A 14,451-nucleotide genomic window follows, 5' to 3' on the forward strand; every position below is an offset into this window, starting at 1 on the left:
TAGCTATCTTGTTTGGCATATTCCTGCAATGGGTTGCTTACATAATTATTTTGCTGTGCTGATGGCCACTTCTAAGTGTCTTTTAACTGGTAAAATTAAGTCCACCTCACATATCCCTTGTGACAAGATAATTTGTGGTGCCCTTTGCTGTGTGATAAAGATAGCACTCTGCATGAATGGCATCACAAGACTGTTGCCCACATGTACAGGCTATCACAGACACCTTTACTGTGTATGTTAATAAGAAGACATAGGCCAGCTTAAAATTTCCAGCACCGTCTTATGCTGTACACTGTGCTTTCAATGTTGTCTAGAGATCTGACCAATGTGGGGTGCAAAGCAAATAAATCTCCTTCCTATAATGTTAAGTGGAAGGGTTGGAAGGGCAGGGTAATCATATAACTTTCAAATCCACTATATCTGCTTGGTTCTTGGCAGCATGCAGGGATTTGCTTCTGAGGTGTTATGACTTGAATGCACTCATCTAGAAAACAAAAACACAATCAGGGTGGGTGGGGGGAGGCGGAATCCCAAGTACTGCTTGGTGTGACTGTAAAAGCATGGCTGTGATAGGAGAAAAGCTATTACATGCCATACAAATCAAACCTCATTACTCATAACCCATGAAGATGCAAGTCCTTCTAACCAGTTAAAAAAAACCCACAACTGCAATTACAACAAGAAGTCCTCTGGCACCTTATAGACTATCAGATATTTTGGAGCATAAGCTTTCATGGGTAAAGACCCACTTCATCAGATGCATGAGTCATGCATCTGGCAAAGCGGGTCTTTACCCACAAAAGCTTACGCTCCAAAATATCTGATTGTCTATAAGGTGCCCTAGGACTTCTTGTTGTTCTCGAAGTTATAGACTAACATGGCTACCTCTCTGCAACGGCAATTGTAATCTGACTGAACTTTCACTTGCCTAAGTGGCCTTTCACAAGTCACCTAACTTTTTTCTTCAGTTCCTCTAATTTTAAAGTGGGGGTCACCTTTCCTTCCAAGAAAGATGACGTAAGACCTGGGTAAATGCCTGTAGGAAGGTGGTTGGTTGGTCTACACCATATTTTGTGATGTGTTTGTACCGTGCCTAGCAAAATGGTTTCCTGGTCTATGTTTGTCAATAACATAAATAATGGCACTGTAATATTCCTTTGGATTTCCTTGCCATTGATTTACTAGAAAGAGCAAAGGCCATTTTGGAAGACAGAAGAATGAAGATGCATCTTTGCCTTGTAACCAATATGCTCAGACTCAGCAGCCAGCTTTGGGGAATACGGAAAGTGAGCCAGGAGTCACCTCTGACAAGTAAATGCCTAGGGACAGTAACTACATTCACAGGTTTATCGCAGGGAGCCAGCAGAACTTAAGGACATGAGTTCACCCACCGCCCCAAAAAATCCTCAAGATTTGTGAATTTATCTGAAGTATGGTTTTGACCAATGAATAGCTGTGTCCCCTTAATTCTCCAGGCTGGGATGCCTTTTATGCTGCTTCACTGTGAGAGCTACCACTAGGCAATACAAGCTCATATAAAGTTTGTCATTTTATTACCAGAAAATTATATGAACAGCTCCTGTTATCCTTAATGGGAATTCTCAGACATTTCAATCCCAATACATGTGTGGAAGCAAAAGACCAGAGGCCTAGCAAAAGTCTGGTCAAGCTGTAGCCTGGCCTGAAGGGAATGATGGTTGTTACGCTGAAGGTATGCGGCAATGAGAGATGAGATGCAGCTGCTTCTAGCATACTGATAACATCAAGCAGCTTTGAGATAAGCCAGACCCAGGCAGTACCAACTCCCATTAAGTAGGACAGTAAGCGTTGAAACTTATCTGTTATTATGTCATGTGACTATTGTTTTCTTTTCTTTTAAGGGTATATATAGCTGCCCAGATTTGTGTTCAGGGAGACACCTATAACTGACTAGGAGAAGCATTGTGAGTTGGTGATCTCTCCTGCAGCTGCTGGTATAGTCTAATAAAGCGTCTCTGACAGTTTCTAACCAAATGCAGAGTGAAGCTTCATTTCTTCCACACGTGCTATAGATAAAACAATATAACAAATTTATTAATTACATAAAGGTTGATTTTAAATGGTTATAAAGCGATGGTCCCTCTAATTTTTTTCGTGTGCATGTGGAATAGCCTTTTGTTAAGTGCACCAAGGTGTATGTGGATGTGCAGCACCAGTGGAAACACATGCTGCTGGCTGTGGGCAGCTGTGGGTGTTCTCCTAATCAGCTGGCTGGTATAGCAATCGCTGCTGGGTGGTCGCCCAAGTGCACAGTTTACAGGGAATAGTGGTGGCATGGCATGAGGCACAAAAGTCAGAACTGGTTACATGAAAATTAAAATGCAAATAATGGTCAACTGAACAAGCTTAACAACTTAACAAATAACGTTCGCCATAAAGATCTCTTACCGTATGTTCCAGCAGTCTCACTGGCAGAATTAAGTCAGGGGCCTGCCTTTTTTCTCCCCAACTCCAATTTCTGTTTTCAAGCTCTCTCACAAGGGATGGTTAAAAGCTTGGGGTTACCCCTCAGGGAGCCATCCCAAATGTGTCTCTCTGGGCTTTAAAGGGGAGTTTTCTCACTTGGATGGTGGCAGGTAATCTGTGACCTTGGGAAGCTAGATAAGCAGAAGCCCTATAGAGGCAAAGTCATTTTAAGGTCTTTTGTAGCCCTCCCACCTTCTACACTCAGAATATCAGAGTGGGGATTAGCCCTGACGTGTGGACTGGAACAGTTGTTTCTTTGTCAAGACGTACGTTAGAATAGGTTCCGATGAAACCACAGAACCTTATTCTAATAAATGTAGTCAGTCCTGATTGGGGCTTACAGCTCACTTGCTTGTGAACGTAGCACACGTGGCCAACAGTTATTAGTCCAATTATCCGGGGAAAGCAATCAATCCAACTGATCTACAAGATGTATGTTTTTGCCTGCATCATTTTTCCTGCTCCAGCACAACTAGGTGATGGTGTGTTTGATTTTGCTGACACTTCACTGGGCATTGGCTGCCAGTTTATGATTGCTCACTAGATGTGGAAAATGTCTGTGACATAATACTGTAGATTGTTACACCTTTACATACATTGTTGCCACACACAGTTTACTGGACAATAAAGCTCAACAAATTGAGTTTTTCAAATGATACCTCACACAGCATAGCATGTACAAGATTTATCATAGTCTTATGGAAGGCGTGAACATGTGGGTACAGAGCAGGGGTGGGCAATAATTTCTGATGGGGGAGGCACTCCAAGATTTAGGTAATTGCTCAAGGGCTGCAGTTTTGTATGGAGGAGGAGCAGGGCCTGGGATGGAGGTTGTGTGCGGAAGGGAGCTTGGGGTGGGGGACCGGGGTGCAGAAAAGAGTGTGGGGTCTGAAAGGGAGTTTGGATGAAGGGGGGGTTGTGACTTGGAGCATGGGATGGGGGTGCAAGGTCTATGAGGGGTGTATAGGTACAGGAGAGGATTCCGACCTGGAGATGGAAGTAGGGGTGGTGTAAGGTCTGGGAGGGAGTTGTGACTTGGGGCAAGGGGAGGGGAGGAGTTACAGAGAGTGTAGGTGGTGACCTAGGTCAGTGGCTTTGGGTGCAGAGTCTGGGGGCAGAGGCATGGATGCAGGAGAGGCTACTGCCCTGGAGGACGGGGGTAAGAGAGGGGGCGGGAGGGAGCTGGAGTGCGGGAGCAGGTGGGGTGCCAGAGGCAGGCTGCGGCTGACAGGTGCTTACTTAAGCAGCTACCAGTCAGCAGCACTCCCAGGCAGGCTTCCCTGCCTGCCAGCAGCCCAAGACCACTCAGAGCAGGTAGTTGCTCCTTGCAGCTTCCTGCACTGCAGGGAGGAGGGGAGGGAGGGCTTCGCACACTGTCCCTGACCCCCACAGTGCAGAGAGCTATGGGGAACGGTGAGCTGTTCTGAGCAGCGCTAGCTTCGTGCTGCAGGGATTGGCTGCAGGACAAATTAAAGGCTCAGTGAGCAGTATCTCGCCCACCCCAGTACAGGCTGTCACAAGGTTGGACCTGGAAATGCAAAATTAATGAAAAAGAGAGAATTGATACTAAAAAAAAAAAAAAAAAAAGCCCAAGAAACCTGGGCGAAGAAGAGAAGTAGAGTGTATTTGGCATCATGTGTGCAATGACATGCTGAACTGTATTATACGGTTCAGCCACTAGGTGGGCCTGCATGTAACACATCTAATTTAAGCTAAACCCTGGCAAAGCATTACTGTGATGACTGCATCTGGTATCTATAAGCAAGCATTGTAGGTATTCTATTTCTGGTACAAAAATACATGACATCAGAAGTCTACTAAAGAGGAGGAAAATAGCAGGAGAAGTTGAAAACAAAAGGAGTAAAGCAATTACGGCTACATTTCAATTGTTCAGAGAACCTGAGTTTTGACAAACCTTCAGAATGCCAAACTAAAAACACGACAGATTTTGCATTGCTACCAAGCTCCAAAAAGAACCTAAGATATTCTGGTATCTTCTAAAATTTATACTATTGGGATGCAAGCAGAGCATATCTTTAAATCCTTTAATTTTACTGAAGACAGTCACAACAACAACTAGGAAAGGATTCTGGCTATGTTTGATGCACATTTTTTCATTAAAATAACATTTTAGTGAGGTCCAAAGAGCAGATTTTGCCAGGGACTTCAGGGATGAGCAGAAAATATTCAATGTTTCTTATTAGAAAACTATCAGAGAGGTAGTCGTGTTAGTCTGTATCTTTGAGAACAAGAAGTCCTGTGGCACCTTACAGACTAACAGATATTTTGGAGCCTAACGTTTCATGGGGAAAGATCCACTTCATCAGATGCATGAGATGAATCATGAGCTGCATGCATCTGATGAAGTGGGTCTTTGCCTACGAAAGCTTAGGCTCCAAAATATCTGTTAGTCTGTAAGGTGCCATATGACTTCTTGTTGTTCTCGGAGTTATCATAACATCCATGAGGCAAAGAGTGACTTCTAAGCTAAGAGGCAAGAATTCCAGCCCCATACATAAGGCATGGAGAAAAACTCATACCCCAAGGAGAAATGATGCATATCCAGCCAGAGGCACCACGTGTAACATGCATGAAATGCAAACTTACAGATGTACAAGCTGTTCTTTTTTCTGGGATCCATCACTTGAGGCAATATAGAACCTGCTTTGAAAGTGAAACTGAATATTCATGACAAGACCATTGACTTTAAAACTGAGTCAGAAGTTGATGAGTGTGCTGTTCAGTCATCTCCCAAGGAATTTGTAATCACCTTCAAGCCAGAGTTGAAATCACTTTGACACAGTTTTGACTACACCTGTAAGGTCAGGGGTCAGCAGCCCCCCAGCATGAGTGCCCACAGTGACATGCAAACCAATTTTCATTGGCACGCAAAGTGGGAGCTCAGCCCTGCCTGTCTTCCCCTGTGCAGTGGGGAGCTTGCTCAAAGCCTATGCCACCCATGGATTAACAAAAGAGCAGCTCCTGCTGCCAACCACCACCTAAACACTAAATCTCTGCCTCTCCATTTATTTATTAATGGAGCTGTTGTAAGTGGAACTATTAGTGCCTTTTAAAAGTATCACCAGCATTCAGATGGTACATAGAGGTCAGAGGTCAAATTTTGGCTGTCTGCCTCAGAAAGGTTGCTGATCCCCGCTGTTGGTATTCTGATGTGAATTCCATGGGCCAGTCCACCAGAAAAACAGCATACAAAGACAAAAGCTCTGCATTCAGAATGCATATGGTCAAAAGATGAAAGACCAACAACCTTCCCAGCTGCATTTGAAGCAGCCATGATGCAGCTAGAGAACGTGGAAGTCAATGAAGCCACTTGATGACATTGGGTTTTTGGAAAGAGTCCGGGTACAGATTAAATTAAGAGACAATGGTTAACAATATAGCGTGCAACCTTTTTGCTGTAGATTTATCTGAATTCAGCAAGTACCATTACTTCGTTGTAGCTGATTATTTTTCCAGATATAATGAACTGTAGTTTTAGTAGCCACTGACATGTACTTATGCACTGGGTATGGTTTAACTACAGAGCTTGCCTATACGCATAAACAGCAACAAAGGGTCCTGTGGCACCTTATAGACTAACAGAAAAGTTTTGAGCATGAGCTTTTGTGAGCACAGACTCACTTCATCAGATGCTGCGACTGATGAAGTGAGTCTGTGCTCACGAAAGCTCATGCTCAGAACTTTTCTGTTAATCTATAAGATGCCACAGGAGCCTTCATTGCTGTTACAGATCCAGACTAACACGGCTACCCCTCCGATACTATACACATAAAGTGAGTTTCTCATAACATCTTCTAATGTTCTGCAAGTTATGGCTAAGGTTTGCTTGACTGAACTGAAGAAGTGGGTCTGTCCCATGAAAACAAATGAATTATTTTGTTAGTCTTTAAAGTGCTACGTGACTGCTGGTTTGTTTTGTTACAATACAGACTAACCCAGCTGCCTCTCTGTTACTGTGTAAAGAAGGAGTTTACACACAGTACCACCTAGTGGCTGATTGATATAATACAGATTAGCATTTCATTGCATCTTCTATCACCCTACCCCCTTTAATTCTACATCCCTACCATTTACGATATTTATACTCTTACACTGTCTTGGAAGTTAGTATGTATCTTGTCATTAAATGTCTCTGAATTCCACTAGTTTTTTCAGTTATGAGACCCAAGCATGTAACAAATTGGTCTTCTGTATGTTAGTCGCAATGACTGACTGTGATTTGGGTTGGAATGATTGAGTGGTCGTCTTTTTCTGCATCTGCTGATTTGCTCTACTGATTGTTCTTTCAGAGAAACATACTGTAGATGGTGACAGTTTCTGTTGACCTCTCCTCTGTTGGTCTTGATCACATATGATCTGGACGCTGAGTTCTTTTTCTGTTTGTGAGAGCTGGAGTGATCCATCCAATTTTACGTGAATCTTGTCATAGGTTCTAGACATGGGAATTTTCTAACTGCATGACATCGTGTAAAAGTGTTCAAAGGCTCCGTTAGCCTTTCTGTCCAGTTTGGCTACTTGCTTCTTGGCTGCCCAGGTTGGAAATAGGTTGTGAATTGTCTTCCTCCCAGTAGTTTTGTTGGGTTATATCCAGCAGCCCCCACTGGTATTGATCTGTGACTTGGAAAAGCAAGGACTGGATCTGCCTGCTATAGGATTTTCTTGGCTTCTTGTACAGCTCTTGTAGGCTCTCCAGTCTCTTGTGGGGAAAAGGTGGTCTGCTAATGATAAGATTCATTCAGAATGGCAAATTCTGCTGCAATTAAGCCTCATTGTTCATCGTTAGTTGCTCTGGAACTTTAAAGTGAGCTTGAAGTATTGTTCAGGGCACAGAAAACTTAACATTGGCTCTGTTTCTGGAAGCCTAAGAACTTTTATCCTATTCATTCCTTCTGCTATCCCCCTGTTTTCTGGGACCCATGAAATGTCAGCTTGCAAGTGTCACTGATTCTGGGGCAACTTGTGCTGGGACTGACACCCGATGACAGCTGGGAAGCTATAAAGCTCTCAGCTTGTGCCTTAGCCATGATGCTGTTGTACACACATTATCCTTGAATATGGCCCTAGCCTCTGGGAAGTGACGCAATAACCTTACAACAGCCATGCCTTCAGTGGACCAAACCCCTCTGGAGAAACTTGGTTTTGTTTGGAATAATTTGAGGGGAAATTCCACTCTGATTTCTATATAAGGATTTTGGCACATCCTTTGAATGGACTTCCTCCATCTCTCTGGGTTTCAAAAATTAGTGTAGTTTTAAGTTCATGAAGTATTAGTGTCGTCACTTCATGCCTCGAACACAGTATAATTGTTACTTAGTGTCCTTTGAATAACAACTATGAGGATACATTTTATTAGAATGGCTCCCTACAGCTCCCTTTCCATGAGCTATTTGCTTTGAGAATCCATGGTGTGTGTGGTGGGGGCTGTGGAGAGGAGTGGAGAATCTGGCTTTAAATGACCCAATTGTTTCAATGTGCCAAGCCAGTTCAACAATTTCCTCATGAAACCGCCTGTGAAGGCAGTGAAAAATCACCATTCCCTCATCGTTTTTAACTTGCCAGATGTGGAAGACTGATTCTGCACTTTCCACTCACATTGGCTACGTCTACATGAGCCCCAAACTTCAAAATGGCCACACAAATGCTCATTTCGAAGTTTACTAATGAAGCGCTGAAATGCATATTCTGCGCTTCATTAGCATGCAGGCGGCTGCGGCACTTCGAAATTGACGCGCCTCGCTGCCATGAGTCTCGTCCTGACTGGGCTCCTTTTCGAAAGGACCCCAGCTACTTCGAAGTCCCCTTATTCCCATGAGCTGATGGGAATAAGGGGACTTCAAAGTAGGTGGGGTCCTTTCAAAAAGGAGCCCCGTCTGGAAGAGACACGCAGTGGTGAGGCGTGTCAATTTCGAAGTGCCGCGGCCGCCCGCATGCTAATGAAGCGCAGAATATGCATTTCAGCGCTTCATTAGTAAACTTCAAAATGGCCATTTGCGTGGCCATTTTGAAGTTTGGGGCTTGTGTAGACACGGCCATTGAGGAGGAGAAGCAGGTGCTCCCATGGAGCAATTCACTCAATTTATCTCCCCTGGCCTTTGGCTCAGATGGCAAGGGGGTCTAAAAGTTGCTAAATAGGACCTTTATGGATTGCATTTGGGCCTTTCAAATTGTAACTTTTTCTTTAGAAAAAAAATAGGCTTGAAGGGCCTTTTTAGAAGCAGGAACTTGGGAAATGGATATCTGGGGAGACAAAGGCACAGCCTTTTAATGGGAGCTGGATGCCTAACTCCTTTCTTTTGCTTTTGAAAATCTTCCCTGTTGACTGGAAGAAGGTCAGTGTTGTGATACTTGGGGAATACACAGTACCTGTCAAGATAGGGGCAGGCAATCATTTTTGATGCGGGGGGGCGCGCCATGATTTTAGTAAGTGGTTAAGGGGTACATTTTTCTATTTTCTATTTTCTAGGGAGTATGAGATCTGGGATGGAGGTTGCCAGCAGAAGGACTGTAGGGTGTGAGAAGAGTTTGTAACGGTCTCACGAGAGCAGTCCGACCCCTCTGTGAACACTTAGAGGAATCCTATACAAAAGCACGCGACAAATACTTCAAGGCTACACGCTGCAAAACAACTCATCCTGCCCTACAACACCTGTGAAACAAGGCTTGCTTGCCAAGACTTCAAGGCTACGCTGGCAGTAGGCCACAAGAGGTAGTGATAAGAAATGCATAGGCAATTTTAGGCAATCTTATGTTAATGAGTTCAGCTTTATCAGCTAGTGTTAGGAGGCCTGTTACAGGGCCTCTCCCCGAGCGAAGCTCCGACGCGTAGGGTCTTCCCCCATGGGTGACTGCGGCGTCTCTGGGGCTCCCGTCGTGGGTGTCATGCCCTTTCAATAAACCAAATACAGCACTCGCCTTCTGGGTGCAGCCTTGTTTCTGGGGAACCCGAGCCTGGTTGGCTACAAGGACACTCAGGGTAGGGGTTGGGGTGCGGGGTTCAGGAGGAGGTATGAGTGTAGGAAAGGATTCTGGTCTCAGGGAGGGCTTTAGGAGAGAGTGCAGGGTCTGTGGGGGAGGTGTGACCTGGGGCAGGAGTACATGAGAAGATGCAAAGAGGGTTGGGTTGCAACCTGGGGCCAGGAGTTGGAGTGCGGGAGGTGGGATGGGATGCCAGAGGCAGGTTATGGTAGGGGGGCATTTACCTAGGCAGCTCCTAGCCAGTAGCCTAGCAGGACCATCAGGCAGGATCCATGTCTGCCACAGTCCTAGAGCTCTGAGTGCGGCTGACTGCTCGGTGTGCTTCTCTGCTCTGCACAGGGGGATGGGGCAGTCACAGGAGGCATAGCGTTTCTCTCAAATCCTTCTCAGCAGAAGCTTCCATCTTCATAAATATACATCAAATAACTACGGGTATTTTAGGAGTTTTTAAATTTACTTTCTTTTGGGTTTCAAATACTTCTAAAATATGATTTATCTTGAGGTTAACATAACAAATTTATACACATAGTAAGATGTTGCACCTATTTCTGCTCCCACCGAATTTAAATCAAAACAACTGTGTTACCATTTACACAAATTATCACCTATTTACAAGCTGCTGGTACAACATTAATATATTACGTTACGCTATCATAAAGGCAAGAGAAGAATTTGCAAAACAAAACCAATTATTACTCAACTAAATAGCCATATAATAGAATTTTCTTTAGTGGGAAGTGACTACCTCATCTTCGTAGAAGGAGAAAATATTTTCTTGCTGGGAGTGGCAGTGATAAAAATATGACACATAGAAGTGCTGGTGCCAGCCTAATGATTGCTGGGTGCAAACCACATGACAGAGGACAGGGTTACAGCTAATTTCTAGAGCTGTGGGAAATTTGAATATTTCAAAATTTATTTTGGGTCAAAAAGTTGACATATCGAAGATTTTAGAAAATAGAATACTGTTAGAAATTGATTAGAAAATGTCAAAAAGTTTTAACATTTGTGATCAATGCTAGGGTGACTATCTATCCTGTTTTGGCTGGGACAGCCCCATATTTCGGGCACCATGAACGTCTCCCAATTTATTTTAACAAAGAGGCCAATTGCCCCATATTCAGGCCCCTGCGCAGGCGCACATGCTGGCCAGGGAGAATGTACTCACCTGCTCTCCGGCCATGTGGCAGAGGGAACCCTCAGGAGGCCTTGCTGTTGGGTCATGGCTGCCCCCTGGTTCCCAGCTCCTGGTGGCTCAGAGAAGCTGGGTGGGGCACCAGCAGGGCAGCTGCCCAGTTCCTGCACGCCAGAGCTGGGGGAGCTGCACCTGTATGGCTGCTGCCCAGTTCCCCGCTCCCCATGGCTCGGGGGAGCCAGGTGCAGCAACAGCATGGCTGTGGCCCATTTCCTGGCTCTCTGCAGCTCAGGGAAGCCGGGGCACACAGGGGTGGCTTCTGCCTGGTTCCCAGCTCCTTGCAGCTGGGGGAGCTGCTCCTGGATGGCTGCCACCCAGTTCCCTGCTCCCCGTGGCTCGGGGAAGCCAGGAGGAGCACTGGCACAGCGGCCGCCCTAGTTCCCAGCTCCCCATGGCGCAGGGAGGCTGCCCAGTTCACATCTCCCCGCAGCTTGGGGAGACCAGCAGGAGCAATGGTGGGGCTGCCATCCAGTTCCCACCTCCCCACAACGAGGAGCCACTCCTGCGTGGCTGTCACCCAGTTCCTGGATCCCCACTGCTGGGGGAGCTGGGAGGCTCACCGGTATGGCTGCCACCAGGTTCCCAGCTCCCCACAGCTTGCGGGGAGACACATTGGTGCCACTGCCACCCAGTTCCCGGTGCCCTGAAGTGTGGGGCAGCTGGGGAAGTCCTCCGCAGGGACAGCAGCCCTGTTCCCTTCACCCCAACATGTGGGGCAGCCAAGGAGTCCACAGGGTGTCCCGCATTTGGGCTTGGGAAATCTGGTCACCCTAATCAACACAAAACATTTTGATATTCCTGAAATAAACATGTGTCATTTTCACTTGGCTGAACTGACACAAAATAATTTGTTTCAAGTTAGTTCCACAGCCAATGGCATTTCCTGCTGTGGTGTCTTGTCTCATGGCGGTTGTAGTTCCAGGGCTCTGATGCCACCATTGTTTGTTTTCTTGCTCTGCAAAGTATTATGAGAGCACAAAAGATGAAATTCTACGGGAAATTTCAGCTGAAAAATTCCATCTGAGCCCTCCTTTTCCTGCCACGGATTAGTTTTTGTTACACTGCAAATGATCAATTGCAGTTTGCCTATTAGGTGATACTCAGGAAAGTTCAGTCAAATCAACAAAAGTGTCTGAATTTAAAGGGCATTAGTTAATTATACCCCAGCAAGCATACTCTCATTCGGAAGTAAAGTGGCCTTAATCTATTCATGCTACTAAGTCAACTGGGGCAGTCCAGTACAGCTGAAAGTTACTAATAGAATCTATTGGAATTTTGACTAAATAATTCATAAATTTTACTATCCTCCATGCCCCTTGAAAATACATTAAAACACTTATTTGTCTTGCTTTCAAGCTCAGATGGAATTATGTTACCTAGCTATGCATGAGTCTTGGACACAGAAAAATCAGCTACTTTAAATAGCCACTTCCATATTTCACTTTAGTTAGAGAACAGAATTAAATGTATTTAAATGCTTTCCTGCTCATCTATACGAATTAAATGACCATTGCATTGTCAGGACCACTCTATAATCCTTTACTCTTACTTCATATATAACAGCTTGATTTAATTTTCAATTATCTATGGAAAAAGAAAAGCGATGTATTATGAATACTCTGTCCAGAATGTATCACAGAGGCAGCCGTGTTAGTCTGTATCTTCGAGAACAACAAGAAGTCCTGTGGCACCTTATAGACTAACAGATATTTTGGAGCATAAGCTTTCGTGGGCAAAGACCAGCTTCATCAGGGCTATGTCTACACTAAGAGAAATGCATATTCAGTGCCTCATTAGCATGCCGTTGGCCACCGCTCTTCAAAATTGCCCTGTTTCGCTCCCACGCGGCTCGTCCAGACAGGGCTCCTTTTCGAAAAGACTCCACCAACTTTGAAATCCCCTTATTCCTATGAGCAGATAGATCAAGTATAGATCAAGAGAGGAGACTTGCTTTTTCTCCTCTCTTGATCTATACTACTGATAATGGGCCATTTCCATCCTGAGTGAATAGACCTTGTCAGCTCTGGCCTTCCCTTTTACTGGGACCTCACTCTTTAAATACTCCTCTGAACACCCTCTCCCACTCATGCATCTGACGAAGCGGGTCTTTGCCCACAAAAGCTTATGCTCCAAAATATCTGTTAGTCTATGAGGTGCCACAAGACTTCTTCTTGTTCTGTCCAGAATGGAAAATGTTGCGAGCTGCCAGTAGAGAGTGAAGATTTATGGAGAATGTGTTTCTTGAGCACACTTGCATGTTACATAGTTGACATTAACTCCAGGTTTCTGTGGAAGACTACTTCTCATTAAAAACCTCTTTTGTGCACTTTGTATAACTTAAAGGCTTTTTTCTCAACAGCGATTAGCCATTGAAACAGGATAGGCTATAATTTTAGCTGGCAAAATAAGTTTTATCCTTATAATAATTTCTTGAAGTAGCTATCTATCATGATGATTCTCAGTAATTAACTTTCCTTAATATCAGATCTCTCACTGGCAAATTTCCTATTACACATTTGGTGTGACTGGGGCAGAAGAGATGAAGGAGTTAAATACTGGTACTGTGGCGATTCTTTTGATTATTACCCCCCGGAATGCCCTGCTTTTCTTGTGGAGGCAGCGCTGGGACCTCAGACTGCCTTGGTATAGCGGGACTCAGAGCTGAGTTCATCGGTGTGCAGCACTCTGGCTTCAACAACAGAAGTTGCATCGTGGAAGGACTCTGAGAGCAGAGGCCCACGGCGCTGCTGCTCCCTTGGGCTGAAGCAGGCATGGCTAGTCTGCCACAGATCCTGTTCCCGGTGCCACAGAAGCAGCACTGGGAAGAGGGTGGGAGTGGATCTCTGCCTTCAAGACCTACTTCTACTGAACAGGTCAGTGGTGCATCCCAGAGAGCAGCATCCAGCCCCTAGAGGTTTGGAGCCAGCACAGTTGACTTCAGCCCCCAAAGGGGACTGTGAAGTCTGGTGCTGTTGGACACCTCAAGCTATGTGGTAGTAGAGATGGGGCAGCCACCCACTGCAGACACCTTTGAAGTTGTGAGGGATCTCACTGCCCTGACAGCACCACAGCCTCTGGTCTACTGTGACAAGTCTGTGGCACCAGTGAGATCAGCACCCTTCCAAGAGAAGCTAGCAATGTTGCATCCACCTGTGCCTCCAGAGCACCCTGCCCCCAACCCTGCTCTGAGTCCCAGCACTGATCTGTGCCAAGACTCTGCTCTTACTCATGGCACTGCTCACCACCCTAGCACCAGTCTGACTCACAGCCCAGATTCTGATCTCAACATTGAGCCCTTAGTTGGCAAAAGTCCTGTTCTCAGCACCAGTCACCACAGCACCAACATCTTGGTATTGATCAAGGTCTCAGCACTGGTCATCTTCACAGTGCCATTCTGGGTCCCAGCAGTGCTCACCAGCCCAGCTCCATTTGGCACCACAGTTGCCTTCAAGAACATGGTCCGTGTCTTCAGACTCATAGGCAGGTTCCAGATACTCAGCCTGAAGCCAGTATTGATTGTCAGTTAGGGAGTATGGATCCCAGCTACCGGCACTGCCCCTCTGGCCTTGCTAATCCCCCAGGCTGTCTCAGCTGAGGAAAGAGGTGGGGAGAGGGTAGAGCAAGGGCCCTGGAGAGGTGTGACTGGGAGTGGAGGGGGGTTGTTCTGGCTCTTCCCCAGACTGGGGTGGGGGCATATGGCCAGTACCCCTGGGACCCACCTCACCAGTCACCTCTGGTAAAAGCTCCGGAGCTAG

Source organism: Carettochelys insculpta, chromosome 1 (genome assembly GCF_033958435.1).
Source record: "Carettochelys insculpta isolate YL-2023 chromosome 1, ASM3395843v1, whole genome shotgun sequence".
NCBI lineage: Eukaryota > Metazoa > Chordata > Testudines > Carettochelyidae > Carettochelys > Carettochelys insculpta.